This window comes from Macaca nemestrina, chromosome 15 (assembly GCF_043159975.1).
Source record: "Macaca nemestrina isolate mMacNem1 chromosome 15, mMacNem.hap1, whole genome shotgun sequence".
Lineage (NCBI taxonomy): Eukaryota > Metazoa > Chordata > Mammalia > Primates > Cercopithecidae > Macaca > Macaca nemestrina.
Window position 1 is genome coordinate 83,877,218 of NC_092139.1, and position 18,557 is coordinate 83,895,774.

Below are 18,557 nucleotides of genomic sequence, written 5' to 3' on the forward strand. Positions count from 1 at the left end.
TTAGCATTTGCTATCAGTTATTATCCAAGCCAGAGTAGGATTTGTTACCAGTTGTTATCCAAGCCTAATGTTTAAATTACACATTGTTGGAATTAAATTACACATGTTGACATGCTTCTCTCCTGATTGTTTTTATTTTATGTGATTGGCATATCTATGAAACCTACGTAAATTTAGTTGCCATTATTTTACTAGGTAAAATTAGAGGACAGATTTTGTTCTTATTTACATATGCAGATATAGCTTAAATATTTTGACTAGATTAGACAGTTAATAGATCCACCATTAGGAATCAATATGTTATGTCATAATAAACATCCTTTTTCTTTCACTGAAATTTCTTTTAGAAATAAACTTATTTTCACTTGTTATGTTTTGAAACTTGACATAGGATATTTTCCCTCTGGCTACACATTCACCTACTCTCGTTCTCTGTTTAGATTATTCAAATAAAGTTAGTTTGCTTTAAAAAAAAAAAAAAATTGTGTCTCTTCTCCCAAATTTATATGTTGATATTCTAAGGCATATATAATGTAATCGGCCTCAAATTGTGAGTGTTTGGACATATGGTCCTTAAAGAGGTGACTATGATTAAGTAAGTTAAGTAAAGTGGACCCCAATCTACTATGACTGGAGTCCTTTTAAAAAAGAGTAAAGACGGCCGGGCGTGGTGGCTCACGCCTGTAATCCCAGCACTTTGGGAGGCCGAGGTGGGCGGATCACAAGGTCAGGAGATCGAGACCATGGTGAAACCCCGTCTCTACTAAAAATAGAAAAAATTAGCTGGGCGCAGGGGTGGGCGCCTGTAGTCCCAGCTACTCGGGAGGCTGAGGCAGGAGAATGGCGTGAACCCGGGAGGCGGAGCTTGCAGTGAGCCGAGATTGCGCCACTGTACTCCAGCCTGGGCGACAGAGCGAGACTCCGTCTCAAAAAAAAAAAAAAAAAAAAAAAAAAAGAGTAAAGAGAGTAAAGACACAGAGAGGCTCAAGGGAAGAGCCTGTGAAAACAGAAATAGAAGGTGGTCATCTCATCTCAAGTAGAAAGAGGCATTAAAGAAATCACTCCAGCCAATAGCTTGATGTTGAATTTCTAGCCTCCAGAATTATGAGACACTCAGTTTTCATTGAGACCTTCAGTCCGTGGTACTGGGTTATGGAATCCAAGCAAACTGTTCCAGCCAATCATGACACACAGATAATGTGTTCTGCATTACAGCCAAAATGAAAATAGAAGGTTATCATGGCAGACTCCAGCAGCATTGAAGGGCTAAACCACTCTGGGAAATGACCTCCTTTTATAGAACATTACAAAGACACAAAGACATGCGAAGGGACAGCTTCTGCCCTGAACTCCAGGGATGAGTTCTCTGAGATGACACATTTCAGACAAACGCATGGAACAATGTAACCCATTTTTCATGTAACCTCTTCCCTATTTTTGTGTAAAAGCCTCCGTAGTAATAGTCATGGCTTTTAAGTCTCGGAGAAGGTCTGGCAGTACAGTGAAGCCACCTGCTACAGAAGATACCTGGGGTACATAGTTAAAACAATACAAACTGTAGCAACATGAATAAATTCAGCCTAGTGTAAAGTAAAAACAACACAAACACCTTCTCTGATATTTCCACAAGTATGTCAACAGGGACTTTACACCTAACCAACTTGCCATTGGTACTAATGAAGGCTAGATTTCTGGGGGTGAGAACTTTGGGTCACTCATAGAAAACAGCACTAAGACAGAGTGGAGAGAGAGTCCATATTTGAGTCTGGGTCCTGGGCCATCCTGGTCTTATCAGGCCCCTGTCTGTAGACACGCCCATGTGTCTGCTCTCACCATAGCTTGCTCTGGGCCATGCTTGGTGCTGTAGTAAATCTGCCCCTTCTCCAAGGAGATGGAGGAGTTTAACCCATCAAATAGCTGCCCATAGGTTTTAATGCAGCTCTGTAAAGAGAGTGCCCAGCAGCCAAGCCAAGACAACAACAAAAAGTTAATGGTCTGCCTTATTTTCACCACAAGGTGACATTCCCATTAGAAATTCTGCTCCCCGGATCAGGCACATAGCATCTGCATAGACCCCCAGGCAGTGAGGAAACCAGAAGACAGCTTAAGGCCTTTGGATTCACATCTGAGTAGACAAACTTGGTCCCCCAACACTCAAATTTGTATTCCACCAGCCATGACCTGGGTGTGAACATGACAGACAGATCCACCAGGATTGCAACGCCTGACAACCTACCCCTGTCAGGGAGAGCCCCCTCCTTTCCTGCTCCTCCTGCAACACACGGTTATGGTGGGACAGGTGGGGTTGCCCAGTTTAGATGACAAGAGAGGTCTGGCATGGACAGACTTGCCCTGGGCTACACTGTGTTACATGTGGGTACACTGTCTTACAAATGGACAGAGGCATTAAGGATGCGGACGGAGCCAATGTCTACATTATAAAAAAAGGTTCTCACTTTGAGCCTTTCCAAGGCAGCAGCTTAGAAATGTCACCATATAATGAGAACATAAGTGCTCTCTTAAGCATCTCCCATGAAAGGAGATAGGTATAGGGCTGTCTCTAGAATGCGGGTGTCTGGTTTTCAAAGTTCTAAATTCTGTCAGGTTCTCTCACAAGGGAAGTGTGTTAATTCTTCAAGGTTCCATCCCCTGAGCCCTAGTCTTTCATAAATCTATGCAAAGGCCCACACCGCTGCTGATTACTCACCTTCCTCTCCCATGTCAACTCCTCACCTGTACACAATTAGGCAAACACAAGCCCCTTACCCCCTGCAAACATCTAAATACAGGCAGGGCCCCAGGTTTGAGGGAACAGAGCTGGGTTAGAACATTCATTTTCTTTTCATTTCTGTGATCATAAAAAAGTCATTGTGTGTTTCAGGTCTCCCCAGCCGTGAAATATGCACAATGGGGATTATGCTAGCATTGACTTCCAAAAATATTCCTTGGGTATATATGAGATAGAATAAATAAAATTCAGTCAGGTGCAGTGGCTCGTGCCTGTAATCCTAGCACACCGGGAGGCCAAGGCACGTGGATCAACTTAAGGCAAGGAGTTTGAGACCAGCCACAGCCAATGAGGCAAAAACCCAGGAGGCTGGGACAGGCCAGTCGCTTGAACCAGGGAGGTGGAAGCGGAGGTTGCTGTGAGCCAAGATTGCACCATGGCACTCCAGCCTGGGTGACAGAGTGAGACTCTGTCTCAAAATAATAATAACAACAATAATAATAAGATTAGCTGGGCATGGTGGTGCATGCCAGTATTCTCAGCTACTCTGGAGGCTGAGATAAGGAGAAGATCACTTGAGGCCTGAAAAGTCGAGGATGCAGTCAGCCTTGTCCACTCTAACATGGGCAATCCTGTGTAAGAGAGAGACAGAGAGGGAAAGGAAGGGGAAAGGGAAGGGGAAGGGGAAGGGGAAGGGGAAGGGGAAGGGGAGGAAAGGAAAGGAAAGGAAAGGAAAGGAAAGGAAAGGAAAGGAAAGGAAAGGAAAGGAAAGGAAAGGAAAGGAAAGGAAAGGGGAGGAGAAGGAGGAGAAGGGAAGGAAAAAGAAAGAGAACCAAAGAAACCAGTGTGCAATGTGCTATGCATAGATGTTCCACATTTATTGATAATGAAAGGGCTACTGACCATGGGGTCAATTTGATACAATGGCAAGGCTACACCAACCTAGCAGGGAAACTGCTATCTGGCTGGGCGCAATGGCTTATGCCAGTAATCCCTGGACTTTTGGTGGCCGAGGCAGGTGGATCACGAGGTCAGGAGATCAAGACCACCATGGCCAACATAGTGAAACTCCGTCTCTACTAAAAATACAAAAATTAGCTGGGCGTGGTTCGGTGTGCCTATAATCCCAGCTCCTCAGGAGGCTGAGGCAGAAGAATCGCTGGAACCAGGGAGCCAGAGATTTCAGTGAGTCGCGATCCTACCACAGCACTCCAGCCTGGCGACAGAGCAAGACTTCGTATAAAAATACAAAAAAAGAAAACTGCAAACTGCAATCCAAGCTTGGCCACCACCCCATGTGCAGCTCATAGTGGATCTACCCATTTGTCAACTCTGAGATCTACAGTCCTTCCTTCCTTCCTTCCTTTCCTTTCCCTTTTCATTTTCCTCTTTCTCTTTCTCTTTTTCTGTCTCTCTCTCTCTCTCTCTCTCTTTCTTTCTTTCTTGACAGGGTCTCACCTTGCCACCTCCATCTTCCAGGCTCTAGCGATTCTTGTGCCTCGGCTTCCCTGAGTGGCTGGGATCGTAGGTGCATGCTACCACACCTGGCTGATAATTGTATTTTTAGTGGAGATGGATGGAGTTTTGCCATGTTGGCCAGGCTGGTCCACTCTCATCTTCATTTTTTTAAATTCATTTTTTTGGAGATGGAGTCTTGCTCTGTTGCCCAAGTTAGAGTGCAGTGGCGTGATATCAGCACACTGCAACCTCTGCCTGCTGGGTTCAAGTGGTTCTTCTGCTTCAGCCTCCCAAGTAGCCGGGATTACAAGTTCCTTCCACCGCGCCCAGCTAATTTTCATATTTTTAGTAGAGACGGGGTTTCACCATCTTGGCCAGGCTAGTCTCGAACTCCTGGCCTCGTGATCCACCTGCCTCGGCCTCCCAAAGTCCTGGGATGACAGGTGTGAGCCACCACCCCCGGCCCTACTCATCTTTAAGATAACTACACTGTACAAGAAGGAAGGAAGGAAGGAAGGAAGGAAGGAAGGAAGGAAGGAAGGAAGGAAGGAAGGAAGGAAAATGTTTTTGGTGCCAATAATATTTGTGAAATAATACGTGGAATTTTGCTTTAATGAAATAGTTTTAACTAAGTAGTGACATGATCTGCTTAAGTGTATTGACCCTACCAATCAGAGGCCTCCAAATCCCCACCACGACTTTTCGGTTACATTTGACAAGCATTGATTCTCCTATCATACATACAGGATAGTCAGAATTTCAGAATTCCAACTCTCGCTATGCTATTTGGGCACATTGCGCAACATCTCTAAGACTCGGTATTTTTACTCTTAAGATACTACTAAGAATAGTACCTAGCTTTTATGATATAATGTGTATCAAAGGCATTATACTTTCAGGCAGATAGCATTTCTCAATAAATATTTGCTAATATTTTAGTACAAACAGGAAAATTGGATTATGATATTTATGACACTGTTGATTCTTCTTCTAGAAACACTCATTTCTAAAACTTGTTTTCAAGTTACAGCACTATTTTGTGTTCAAACTGAAAACACTTTATGTTCAGACTTTTTAAAAAACAGTATTGCATGAATGTTTTAATAAAAATATTCCTAAATGAGCTTGAGCAAGGAGGACAGGGGAGATACGTGAAATAAGGCTTTGTGGCATAGGAGACATTTGGTGGAAATCTTTCAGCTCAACTAAGATTTGGGAAAAAAAAAAGAGAATTTTTATAAAAAATGTAAAGGCAGGATTTACCCTGATGATCTTGTGGAGAAAATACAGAGTCTAACGTAATTCAAAAGAGCTTTTAAGGAAATATCTTTAAAAGTAGCTTTTAAGGAAATATCTTGAAGAGAGAGAACATAAAATGAAGATCAGGTATGTAATTATTTTAATAATCTATTCATGAGATTAAAAAATTGATTTTTTTTTTATTGGTCAAAAAGGGACAATAGTTTCAAGAACCATTCTTTGTTCAGCCTAAAGAGGATTTTACATTTTGAACCAGCGATGTATTGTGCTACATATGATAATATCCAAATCCGTGTTTATATCAACCATTTTGTTCTCAATAAAAACACTTTATTCACACAACTGATGATTATCTGAATTTGATTTAGTGCTGAAATGCCAAAGGGGGACTAATAAAAACAAAATATTAGAGTTACAAGTGGCTTAAGTGGAAAATAATGATCATATTCAACTCATCATTACTGAAACAAGAAAACAAACCGAAAAATAAATAAGAAAAAAATTGACTACATGAACATTTGCTTCTCTCCTAAGATTCAAAATCCTTAATTTGCTGTGGCAAAAAAGCATCTGGGTCCATGAACCCATGCAAAAGTCAACTGTTTCTGGGAGACAAGAAGCAGCAAAACACATCAGCTTTCAGAGAAGGTTAAGAAACCTATCACACCCTAACCCACCCTACCTGAGACCAGGCAAAGGCTCACTGTTTCTGGGGGAGGGATGGAGGAAAAATACTTCTCCATCAGGAAAGGAACAGGGATTGTTTTGGGGCCCAGGATTTTGCACTAATGCAGAGTTGTGCTACTGTGGTAAAGGGTTGGAAAATCTCCATCCAGTGACCACAGACAAAGGTGCATTGTTCCTATGGAAGGAGAAATAAGAGTTTGTCCTTATTGTGGGGCTGAAAACTTGCAATGATATAAACCAAAGGTTTTCTACCACTGATCTGGGAGGAGGGCAAGGTATTATTTCTTCCTCAAAAAACAACACAGATAAGTAACAGTTTGACTTCCACTAGAATAAGAGTCAGGAAGTGCTAAAAATACCCCTTCTCTGAGTGTCCGATGATGAAACTGGCTCAAAAATAACATGAATCATCCCTCTGCCCTCAACCTGAATTTTCTGCCTAGTCACACACATACACATACACAAAATGATGTTCTATAGTTAGAGAGGAAGAAGAAAGTGGAGAGAGACCCTATCTATGACACAGGTGGTAAGGACTACCAAAAGCTAACTGTGGAACAGGACATTGGCATATGCCCTCCAGAGCCTAAGGCCTCACACAAGGCACATGATATAGCAGCCTACTGCTGGAGAAATTTGAGTTACATGGTTCACTGAATGTTTCAGACACCACAGCAAGAAGCAACCTTTGTTCCTGTACACACTAATAACATGACACACACCAAAATGAAACAGAAATATAAAACAATCTGGACATAAATAATTGTCTCATCTACTGTTTTTCTACATCTGATGATTTGCATTTTTTAGAAACTGAGAGACACATAAAAGCAAGTTAGAAATTTGAGTTATGAGTTACAATATTTTCAAAAGATGAAAAGTCAACAGAATCAAATTCAGAGGTAATTCAGATGGTGGAACTAAATGCAAGTAATTTAAAACAATAATGATCAAAATGTTAAAGGATCTAGTTTAAAAAACATGATGTGAATGGAAAAATGAGGAATTTCAGCAGAGATGGGAACAGTAAAAGGCAAAAGCTAGAAATAAGTGAAAGCATGAGAACAGAGATGAAGAATTACATCAGCAAGCTGATTAGCAGACTGGTCATCAGAGTTAAAGAAAGAAGCAGTAAATTTTATACTGGGTCAATACAAATTATTTGAATGGTAGCATGAAGGAAGGAAAGAGAAAAGCAAAATAAACCAATGAAGCAAGCAAATAAATACCCCAGTGAATCCAAGAATTCTCTGGTAATATGAAATTAACTAAAATACAAAATTTTTAAATAACTGAAAAAAAGTCAACCCCCAATCTTATATTCATTAACTATATAGCAAAAATAACAATTAAATGAAGACATTTTCAGATTAACACTGGAAGAGTCCCTTGTTAACAGGTCTGCACTAAAATAAATGTCAAAATGATTTCTTGAAGCAAAAGGAATATGGAAGCAGATGAAAGTTGAAACTACACAAAGAAATAAAGAGTGCCAGAAAAGATATAAAGATATATCACCCAATGATTTTACAGTGCTCTAAAGATAATTGTCTATTTTGTTTTAAAAAGAGTAACTTTATATTATGGAATTCACAATATTTGAGACTATAATGCATGACATAAATAGTACAGAGGAGAGAGGAAACAAATATACATTTTAAGGTTTTTATACTACAGTTGGTATAATACAAATTATAGGTTACTTTAATAAGCTAGAATAGGTATTGAAATCTCTACAGAAACCATGAACATTTTAAAAAGATGGTATGTGCATTAATGTTTTCATAGAACTTCCAGCTTTTATTTGTTTTTATTTATTTAATTGTATTTATTTATTTATTTATTTTTGAGTCTCACCCTGTTGCCCAAGTTGGAGTGCAATGGCATGATCTCAGCTCACTGCAACCTCTGCCTCCCAGGTTCCAATGATTCTCTTGCCTCAGCCTCCTGAGTAGGTGAGATTACAGGTGCCCACTACCATGCCCAGCTAATTTTTGTATTTTTAATAGAGACAGGGATTCACCATGTTTGCCAGACTTGTCTCAAACTCCTGACATCATCATTGGCCCACCTCAGCTTCTCAAAGTGCTGGAATTACAGACTTGAGACACTGTGCCAGGCCCCAGCTTTTAGTTTTTAAGGTAGTTGTTGTGTTATTACATGTGAAGTAAGGTTATTCTTAAATATCCATGTTTTGAGAATTAATGATAATGACAAATTATCTCAATCTAAATAACATTTTAATATTAAATATTTAAATATTTTTATTATTTTTACTTTTTAACAGAAGTCATTCTAACTGGTGTGAGGTGGGATTTCACTGATATTTTGTTTTGCATTTCTCTGATGATTAGTGATGGTATATATGTGTTAATATATTTGTTGGCCACATATGTGTTCTTTTGAAAACTGTCTGTTCATGTTCTTTGCCCATTTTTTAATGGAGTTATTTATTTTTTGCTTGTTGATTTGTCTAAGTCTCTTATGGATTCTGGATAATAGGCCTTTGCTGTATGCATAGTATGTGAATATTTCTTCCATTCTGTAGGCTGTCTGTTCAATCCCTTGATAGTTTCTCATGCTGTGCAGAAGAAGCTCTTTAGTTTAACTAAAACACATTTGTCAATTTTCATTTTTCTTGCAATTGCTTTTGAGGACTTACCCATAAATTCATTGCCAAGTGCAATGTCCAGAAGAATATTTCCTAGGTTTTCTTCCAGGATTTTTATAGTCAGAGGATGTAATCTTATGCCAATGGGTCTCAATAATCAAATGACTCCACAGTGAGAATCATTACTCTGAAAAATCGATTTTGTTATAATGATGGAAATTTAAATATTTGAAAGTAAAAACAGATGCCACCTTTTTGCTAGAACTCTACAAGGCAAATTGCTATGAGAGAGGCAGAGGAAACACAACATATATATATATATCTCCAAAATATAATTTGCAATGAAATAAATGAAAGCACATTATAAATAAACTTACCTGATTTTACAAACTAACCTGTAAAGGGATTTCTACTAATTTTTCTATTGCCTGCATTGCCCTTTCTTCTAGATCTGATTTATATTTTTGTATTTCACCAATGTCTCTTCACCAATGTGTACTTCCCATGTTTCTTAAGATTTAATATTTCTTCTTCCAACATTTTTATCCTCCTCAAGTTTTTTACATTCCTATTGTACTTTTTTCATAGATAATAATTCCTGTTGAATAACTTGATTGTTTTTAGTCAAATAGACATATTTTGAAGATACAGCTTCCAGCTCTGCTGTAAGATCATCAAACTACAATAATAAAATCATATATCTTGATAATGAAGGAGGATGAGGATAATCTCATACAAAACCAATAACAAATTTTCAAATACATTTACTTGCAATAAAATGTTATCTATAATATAGATTCTTTAAATGTTAACCCTTAAATTACTCAGAAATTCAAGAACAAAGTAAAAGCCACCATGAGTCACAAACATATATTCTTTACTATCATCATCTTTGCCACAGAACTTTTACACTTGATCTTTCTTTTATTTTTCTGATAATTTGCATTTGTTCCTCCATAAATGGCTCTAAGTTAACTCTTATTACAAAGTTTCAAACCCCCTTCTCTCATTATTATGCCCCAAAATTTGTCAAAAAAGGTATCAGAGATATTACATTGAGTTATTTAGGCCAAAGTCAATAAATGGCTCTTAGAATAAGACTTTGAAAATAATGTAATACTCTATGCTAGGCATGGTGGCTCATCCCTGTAATCCCAGCACTTTAGGAGGCTGTGGCAGAAAGATCACTTGAGGCCAGGAATTTGAGACCAGCCAGAGCAACACAGTGATACCATAATCTCAAAAAAAAAAAAAAAAAAAAAAATGGCTGAATAGGAACAGCTCCAATCTCCAGCTCCCAGTGTGAGCGACACAGAAGACAGGTGATTTCTGCATTTTCAACTGAGGTACCAGGTTCATCTCACTAGGGAGTGCCGGACAATCGGTGCTGCTGGTCAGCTGCTGCAGCCCGACCAGCCAGAGCTGAAGCAGTGCGAGGCATCGCCTCACCTGGGAAGCACAAGGGGGAAGGGAATCCCTTTTCCTAGCCAGGGGAACTGAGACACACAACACCTGGAAAATCGGGTAACTCCCACCCCAATACTGCACTTTACCAAGGGTCTTAGCAAACGGGCACACCAGGAGATTATATCCCACACCTGGCTGGGAGGGTCCCACGCCCACAGAGCCTCCCTCATTGCTAGCACAGCAGTCTGCGATCTAGGCAAGGCAGCAGCGAGGCTGGGGGAGGGGCGCCCACCATTGCTGAGGCTTAAATAGGTAAACAAAGCTGCTGGGAAGCTGGAACTGGGTGGAGCTCACAGCAGCTCAAGGAGGCCTGCCTGTCTCTGTAGACTCCACCTCTGGAGACAGGGAACAGCTAAACAACAACAATAACAACAACAACAACAAAAAGCAGCAGAAACCTCTGCAGATGCAAACGACTCTGTCTGACAGCTTTGAAGAGAGCAGTGGATCTCCCAACACGGAGGTTGAGATCTGAGAACAGACAGACTGCCTGCTCAAGTGGGTCCCTGACCCCTGAGTAGTCTAACTGGGAGACACCCCCCACTAGGGGCAGACCGACACCCCACACCTCCCACGGTGGAGTACACCCCTGAGAGGAAGCTTCCAAAGCAAGAATCAGACAGGTACACTTGCTGTTCAGTAATATTCTATCTTCTGCAGCCTCTGCTGCTGATACCCAGGCAAACAGGGTCTGGAGAGGACCTCAAGCAATCCCCAACAGACCTACAGCTGAGGGTCCTGACTGTTAGAAGGAAAACTAACAAACAGGAAGGACGCCCACACCAAAACCCCATCAGTATGTCACCATTATCAAAGACCAGAGGCATATAAAACCATAAAGATGGGGAAAAAGCAGGGCAGAAAAGCTGGAAATTCAAAAAATAAGAGCGCATCTCCCCCGGCAAAGGAACGCAGCTCATCGCCAGCAACGGGTCAAAGCTGGACGGAGAATGACTTTGACGAGATGAGAGAAGAAGGCTTCAGTCTATCAAACTTCTCAGAGCCAAAGGAGGAATTACGTACCCAGGGCAAAGAAACTAAAAATCTTGAAAAAAGAGTGGAAGAATTGATAACTAGAATAATTAATGCAGAGAGGGCCATAAACGAACTGACAGAGATGAAAACCATGACACGAGAAATACGTGACAAATGCACAAGCTTCAGTAACCGACTCGATCAACTGGAAGAAAGAGTATCAGCGATTGAGGATCAAATGAATGAAATGAAGCGAGAAGAGAAATCTAAAGAAAAAAGAAGAAAAAGAAATGAACAAAGCCTGCAAGAAGTATGGGATTATGTAAAAAGACCAAATCTACATCTGATTGGGGTGCCTGAAAGTGAGGGGGAAAATGGAACCAAGTTGGAAAATACTCTTCAGGATATCATCCAGGAGAACTTCCTCAACCTAGTAAGGCAGGCCAACATTCAAATTCAGGAAATACAGAGAACGCCACAAAGATACTCCTCGAGAAGAGCAACTCCAAGACATATAATTGTCAGATTCACCAAAGTTGAAATGAAGGAAAAAAGGTTAAGGGCAGCCAGAGAGAAAGGTCGGGTTACCCACAAAGGGAAGCCCATCAGACTAACAGCAGATCTGTCAGCAGAAACTCTCAAAACCAGAAGAGAGTGGGGGCCAATATTCAACATTCTTAAAGAAAAGAATTTTCAACCCAGAATTTCATACCCAGCCAAACTAAGTTTCATAAGCGAAGGAGAAATAAAATCCTTTACAGACAAGCAAATGCTTAGAGATTTTGTCATCACCAGGCCTGCCCTACAAGAGATCCAAAAGGAAGTACTAAACATGTATAGGAACAACAGGTACCAGCCATTGCAAAAACATGTCAAAATGTAAAATCCATCGATGCTAGGAAGAAACTGCATCAACTAGCGAGCAAAATAACCAGCTAATATCATAATGACAGGATCAAGTTCACACATAACAATATTAACTTTAAATGTAAATGGACTAAATGGTCCAATTAAAAGACACAGACTGGCAAATTGGATAATGGGTCAAGCCCATCAGTTTGCTGTATTCAGGAGACCCATCTCACATGCAGAGACACACATAGGCTCAAAATAAAGGGATGGAGGAAGATCTACTAAGCAAATGGAAAACAAAAAAAAAAAAGCAGGGGTTGCAATCCTAGTCTCTGATAAAACAGACTTTAAACCGTCAAAGATCAAAAGAGACAAAGAAGGCCATTACATAATGGTAAGGGATCAATTCATCAGGAAGAGCTAACTATCCCAAATAAATATGCACCCACTACAGGAGCACCCAGATTCATAAAGCAAGTCCTTAGAGACTTACAAAGAGATTTAGACTCCCATACAATAATAATGGAAGACTTTAACACCCCACTGTCAACATTAGACAGGTCAACAAGACAGAAAGTTAACAAGGATATCCAGGAATTGAACTCAACTCTGCACCAAGCGGACCTAATAGACATCTACGGAATTCTCCACCCCACATCAACAGAATATACATTCTTCTCAGCACCACATCACACTTATTCCAAAATTGACCACATAATTGGAAGTAAAGCACTCCTCAGCAAATGTACAAGAACAGAAATTATAGCAAATTGTCTCTCAGACCACAGTGCAATCAAACTAGAACTCAGGACTAAGAAACTCAATCAAAACCATTCAACTACATGGAAACTGAACAACCTGCTCCTGACTCACTACTGGCTACATAACCAAACGAAGACAAAAATAAAGATGTTCTTTGAAACCAATGAGAACAAAGCTACAACATACCAGAATCTCTGGGACACATTTAAAGCAGTGTGTAGAGGGAAATTTATAGCACTAAATGTCCATAAGAGAAAGAAGGAAATATATAAAATTGACACTCTAACATCACAATTAAAAGAACTAGAGAAGCAAAAGCAAACACATTCAAAAGCTAGCAGAAGGCAAGAAATAACTAAGATCAGAGTGGAACTGAAGGAGATAAAGACACAAAACACCCTCCAAAATATCAAAGAATCCAGGAGCTCGTTTTTTTTTGAAAACATCAACAAAATTGATAGACTGCTAGCAAGACTAATAAAGAAGAGAGAAGAATCAAATAGGCGCAATAAAAAATGATAAAGGGGATATCACCACCGACCCCACAGAAATACAAACTACCATCAGAGAATACTATAAACACCTCTATGCAAATAAACTAGAAGAAATGGATAATTTCCTGGACACTTACACTCTCCCAAGACTAAACCAGGAAGAAGTTGAATCCCTAAATAGACCAATAGCAGGCTCTGAAATTGAGGCAATAATTAATAGCCTACCAACCAAAAAAAGTCCAGGACCAGATGGATTCACAGCCGAATTCTACCAGAGGTACAAGAAGGAACTGGTACCATTCCTTCTGAAACTATTCCAATCAATAGAAAAAGAAGGAATCCTTCCTAACTCATTTTATGAAGCCAACATCATCCTGATACCAAAGCCTGACAGAGATACAACAAAAAAAGAGAATTTTAGACCAATATCCCTGATGAACATCAATGCAAAAATCCTCAATAAAATACTGGCAAACCAAATCCAGCAGCACATCAAAAAGCTTATCCACCATGATCAAGTGGGCTTCATCCCTGGGATGCAAGGCTGATTCAACATACGCAAATCAATAAACATAATCCAGCATATAAACAGAACCAAAGACAAAAACCACATGATTATCTCAATAGATGCAGAAAAGGCCTTTGACAAAATTCAACAGCCCTTCATGCTAAAAAGTCTCAATAAATTCGGTATTGATGGAATGTATCTCAAAATCATAAGAGCTGTTTATGACAAACCCACGGCCAATATCATTGTGAATGGGCAAAAACTGGAAGCATTCCCTTTGAAAACTGACCCAAGAGAGGGCTTCCCTCTCTCACCACTCCTATTCAACATAGTGTTGGAAGTTCTGGCTAGGGCAATCAGGCAAGAGAAAGAAACAAAGGGTATTCAGTTAGGAAAAGAAGAAATCAAATTGTCCCATGTTTTGGCACCGGTACCAAAACAGAGATCTAGACCAATGGAACAGAACAGAGTCCTCAGAAATAATACCACACATCTACAGCCATCTGATCTTTGACAAACCCGACAAAAACAAGAAATGGGAAAAGGATTCCCTATTTAATAAATGGTGCTGGGAAAATTGGCTGGCCATAAGTAGAAAGCTGAAACTGGATCCTTTCCTTATTCCTTATACAAAAATCAATTCAAGATGGATTAGAGACTTAAATGTTAGACCTAAAACCATAAAAACCCTAGAAGAAAACCTAGGTAATACCATTCAGGACATAGGCATGGACAAGGACTTCATGTCTAAAACACCAAAAGCAACGGCAACAAAAGCCAAAATTGACAAATGGGATCTAATTAAACTCAAGAGCTTCTGCACAGCAAAAGAAACTACCATCAGAGTGAACAGGCAACCTACAGAATGGGAGAAAATTTTTGCAATCTACTCATCTGACAAAGGGCTAATATCCAGAACCTATAAAGGACTCAATCAAATTTACAAGAAAAAAACAAACAACCCCATCAAAAAGTGGGCAAAGGATATGAACAGACACTTCTCAAAACAAGACATTCATACAGCCAACAGACATATGAAAAAATGCTCATCATCACTTGCCATCAGAGAAATGCAAATCAAAACCACAATGAGGTACCTTCTCACACCAGTTAGAATGGTGATCATTAAAAAATCAGGAAACAACAGGTGCTGGGGAGGATGTGGAGAAATAGGAACACTTTTACACTGTTGGTGGGACTATAAACTAGTTCAACCATTGTGGAAAACAGTGTGGCAATTCCTCAAGGATCTAGAACTAGAAATACCATTTGACCGAGCCATCCCATTACTGGGTATATACCCAAAGGATTACAAGTCATGCTGCTATAAAGACACATGCACACGTATGTTTATTGCAGCACTATTCACAATAGCAAAGACTTGGAATCAACCCAAATGTCCATCAGTGTCAGACTGGATTAAGAAAATGTGGTACATATACACCATGGAATACTATGCAGCTATAAAAAAGGATGAGTTCGTGTCCTTTGTAGGGACATAGATGCAGCTGGAAACCATCATTCTCAGCAAACTATCACAAGAACAGAAAACCAAATATTGCATGTTCTCACTCATAGGTGGGAATTGAACAACGAGATCACTAGGACACAGGAAGGGGAACATCACTCACCGGGTCCTATTGTGGGGACGGTGCGGAGGGATAGCATTAGGAGATATACCTAATGTAAATGACATGTATACATATGTAACAAACCTGCACGTTGTGCATGTGTACCCTAGAACTTAAAGTATAATTAAAAAAAAAAAATTAGCCAGGCATGGTGGTGGGCGCCTGTAATCCCAGCTACTCAGTAGGCTGAGCTGGAGAATTGCTTGAACCTGGGAGGCAGAGGTTGTAGTGAGCCGACATTGTGCCTCTACACTCCAGCCTGGACAACAGAGTGAGACTCTGTCTCAGAAAAATAAATAAATAAATAAATATTTGCATATATAAATAGACATTTGTGTTTTCTTCTGGTGCTTTTCTCCTTTTGTATATTTAAAATTTTTAATCAATACTCCAGGAACTTATTTTTGTGACATAAAAATCTAGCTAGTTTTCTCCAAACAGCATGAATTATTCAGCATTGATGAATAATTCATCTTGTTTTACCAATAAGAAACATCACCATTATCAAGTGATAAATTCTTACATGTATTTGGGTATTTCTGGATTTCCTATTCTGTTCTATTCATTGATGTCTTTTCAGCTGTTAGTAAATAATTTGTGGAAATAGCACATGCACATTTCGATATCTGGAAAAGCAAGTCTTTTTCCATTCTGTTGCAAAAAAATTAATTTATCACAATAATAAAATACAGCATGTCCATTTTAAAAACGCTAAAACTTCGCTATTTTTATTTGGCTTACATAAAAGTGATAAACACAGAAGCTGCTCACATCTTCAGAAAAACGAATCTTCCTATTCAAGGACACGAACCATACTTCCCATTTCAGTTTCCTTTTACGGTTCCTCAGTAAAGAACATATTTGCGAAGGGTACATCGATATAAAATCCATATTGGATTTTATTTGAAAAATATTTAGCCCATAAGTTGATGTATTATGGGACTTAGTTCTCAATATGCACCTTTCTATAATGTATAGAACATTGTTTTCAAATGTGTACATTAAAAATTATCTGCTGCATCAACTTAATTTTGCGAGTTAAATCACTTTAAAACAGACTATTGGTGTTCTATAAGAGAAATAGTAATTGGATTGGAATTCAGCTACAGTTTTGTTTTTGTGTTGCTGTTCATAAAGGGCCTGTGCCCTGTCCTCTCTGAGGTTTCCACACCCAGGGAAGTGTGGGGCCTGCGGAGGCGAGAAAGCCAGTCTCCCCACTCTCCCGCCAGGAGGGTATGTCTCCATCATCCCCCCACGTCCTGCCTCCTCCCAGCCCAGGCCCGGTTACCTCTTTTGCTTGTCCCTCTTGTTCACTTCAGTGCCCCTGAGCATGAAGATGAGATCCTTTCTGGGGACTTTACCCCATCAGGCAGCTCTGTGGAGCTTGCCCATATCTTCTTGACGGACGTGGTACCGGGGCTCCATGAAGGCGCTGTCGTCGTAGTCTTCCCAAGCACCCACGTTGCTCTTGCCGCTCCTCCTGCAGCAGGGGAAGCAGTGGCAGCACCACTTGCCCATCTTGCTCCTGAGACCAAAGGGCTTCTTCATAGAGGAGGCAGCAGGCATTGAACAAACCTCAGCCACCACCTGCTTTTAACAGCCAGGGGAGGCCGGTAGTAGTGAGCAGATCGCGTCTACCAACCAGTTTCAACAACTAGCAGGAAATTCTGGGTTTCCAATCTGCTCTAAGAGAAAGGTCAATCCCAACCAAAACCTGCCAACCCCAGCTGGGGAGCCCAACCCAGCCCACCCAGGGAAAACCCACACCTGCCCGGGAAAGCCCAGCCCACCCGGGGCGACCCAACGCCCACCCCAGGAAAGACCAAGCCCCCCACCCCCAAGGAAACACCCAGCCCAGTCAAGGGAATACCAAACCCAGCAAAGAAAAGGTCAAGCCCAGCAAAGGAATGCGAGGGAGGAAATGCCAATCCAAGCAAGAAACTCCAGGCAAAGCGACTAAGGCCAAGCCAAGCTACGAACGCCAAGCCAAGCTAGGAGCACAAAGCCAAGCCTAGCCCGTTACAGGCAAGCCAAGCCGGCGTGCGCGTGCGGCGTGCGCGGCGTGCCTCAGGCTGCGTCATTGCACGTGGCGCAGACAGTGGCTATGTGTGCAACCCGCGTGCGCAAGTCTTGGCGCCACAAATGTCAGTGACAGCTTTGTGTTATCGGCAAACTTTATGGGAGTTGGCCGAGCATTCAGGCCACTGAGGAGAGGCCTCTGGTGGGAAAAAGCCCCTTGAAGCAGGACTGGGGCTAGAGCACCTGGAACTTGAGGATGCTGACAGACTCCTCTGAAGAAAGCCCCCAGGACACGTGGTGGTGCTATTGCGGGTGGCCGCCGCTGCGGCTCAGAGCTCGGGTTGGCAGAGCTGGATGCAAATGGCCTCAAAATCGCTGAGCACAAGACGCCCAGGGAGCCCAGGGCCTGCCTAAGGGCCTTGGACACCGCTCCTCCTTGGTCCACACCCCGAACACAGGACCATCAGCGACTGGGCACTCCGGGTCACAGAATCACGGCTGGGCGGCCAGCTCCTGCTCTGGTGCCCCCTGCCTGGTGTCCAAGCCAGGGTCAACAGCTGTGGGGCTTCTGGCCCGGGGTGCTTCGCTTCACTGGCATGCAGTAGGGCTGAGGTGCAGGCCGCTGTCTCCAGGCCTACAAGAGGGGGTCTGGAGGAGCATGTACCACCGATGGGGAGATGCAAGAAGGTAACCCCCATGTGCAGATCCTGGGAACAGGACACTGCCAGCACCAGGGAGCAAGACCCGTGCCTCCTGGAGGCCTCTGAGCTGGACCCAGGCAGGGGCACCTTGACCCTCCTGCCGGGACCCTTCTGCTGTGCAGGCTTATGCAGTCAGGCTCCAGGCTGCTTCGCCCATACCGCAGGTGCTTTGATGTGGAGGAAAAATGGCTTCTGGCCGGTTGCGGGGCTGACGCCTGTAATCCCAGCACTTTGGGAGGCCGAGGCAGGCGGATCACGAGGTCAGGAGATCCAAGACCATCCTAACACGGTGAAACCTCGTCTCTACTAAAAATACAAAAAATTAGCTGGGCGTGGTGGCGGGCACCTTTACTCCCAGCTACTCGGGAGGCTGGGAAGAGGAAGAGAGATGGATTCTAAGCCTG

At 41.6% G+C, this 18,557-nt stretch overlaps 1 long non-coding RNA gene across 7 annotated transcripts in view; it reads right to left on the reverse strand.

The window, feature by feature from the left end:
* Positions 1-17,485, reverse strand: part of LOC105480769 (uncharacterized) — a 36,012-nt gene extending 18,527 nt beyond the window's left edge. The window contains exons 1-4 of one of the 7 annotated variants that reach the window (XR_011613851.1): positions 17,304-17,485; positions 17,009-17,113; positions 16,722-16,913; positions 8,796-8,931 (exon numbers count right to left, since the gene is read on the reverse strand). This is a non-coding gene — a long non-coding RNA (uncharacterized lncRNA). Of the gene's footprint in view, positions 1-8,795; positions 8,932-16,721; positions 17,226-17,303 lie in introns of those variants that run through there. The other 6 variants (XR_011613849.1, XR_011613847.1, XR_011613848.1 and 3 more) reach the window with 6 other exon arrangements.
* Positions 17,486-18,557: the final 1,072 nt, after the last annotated feature.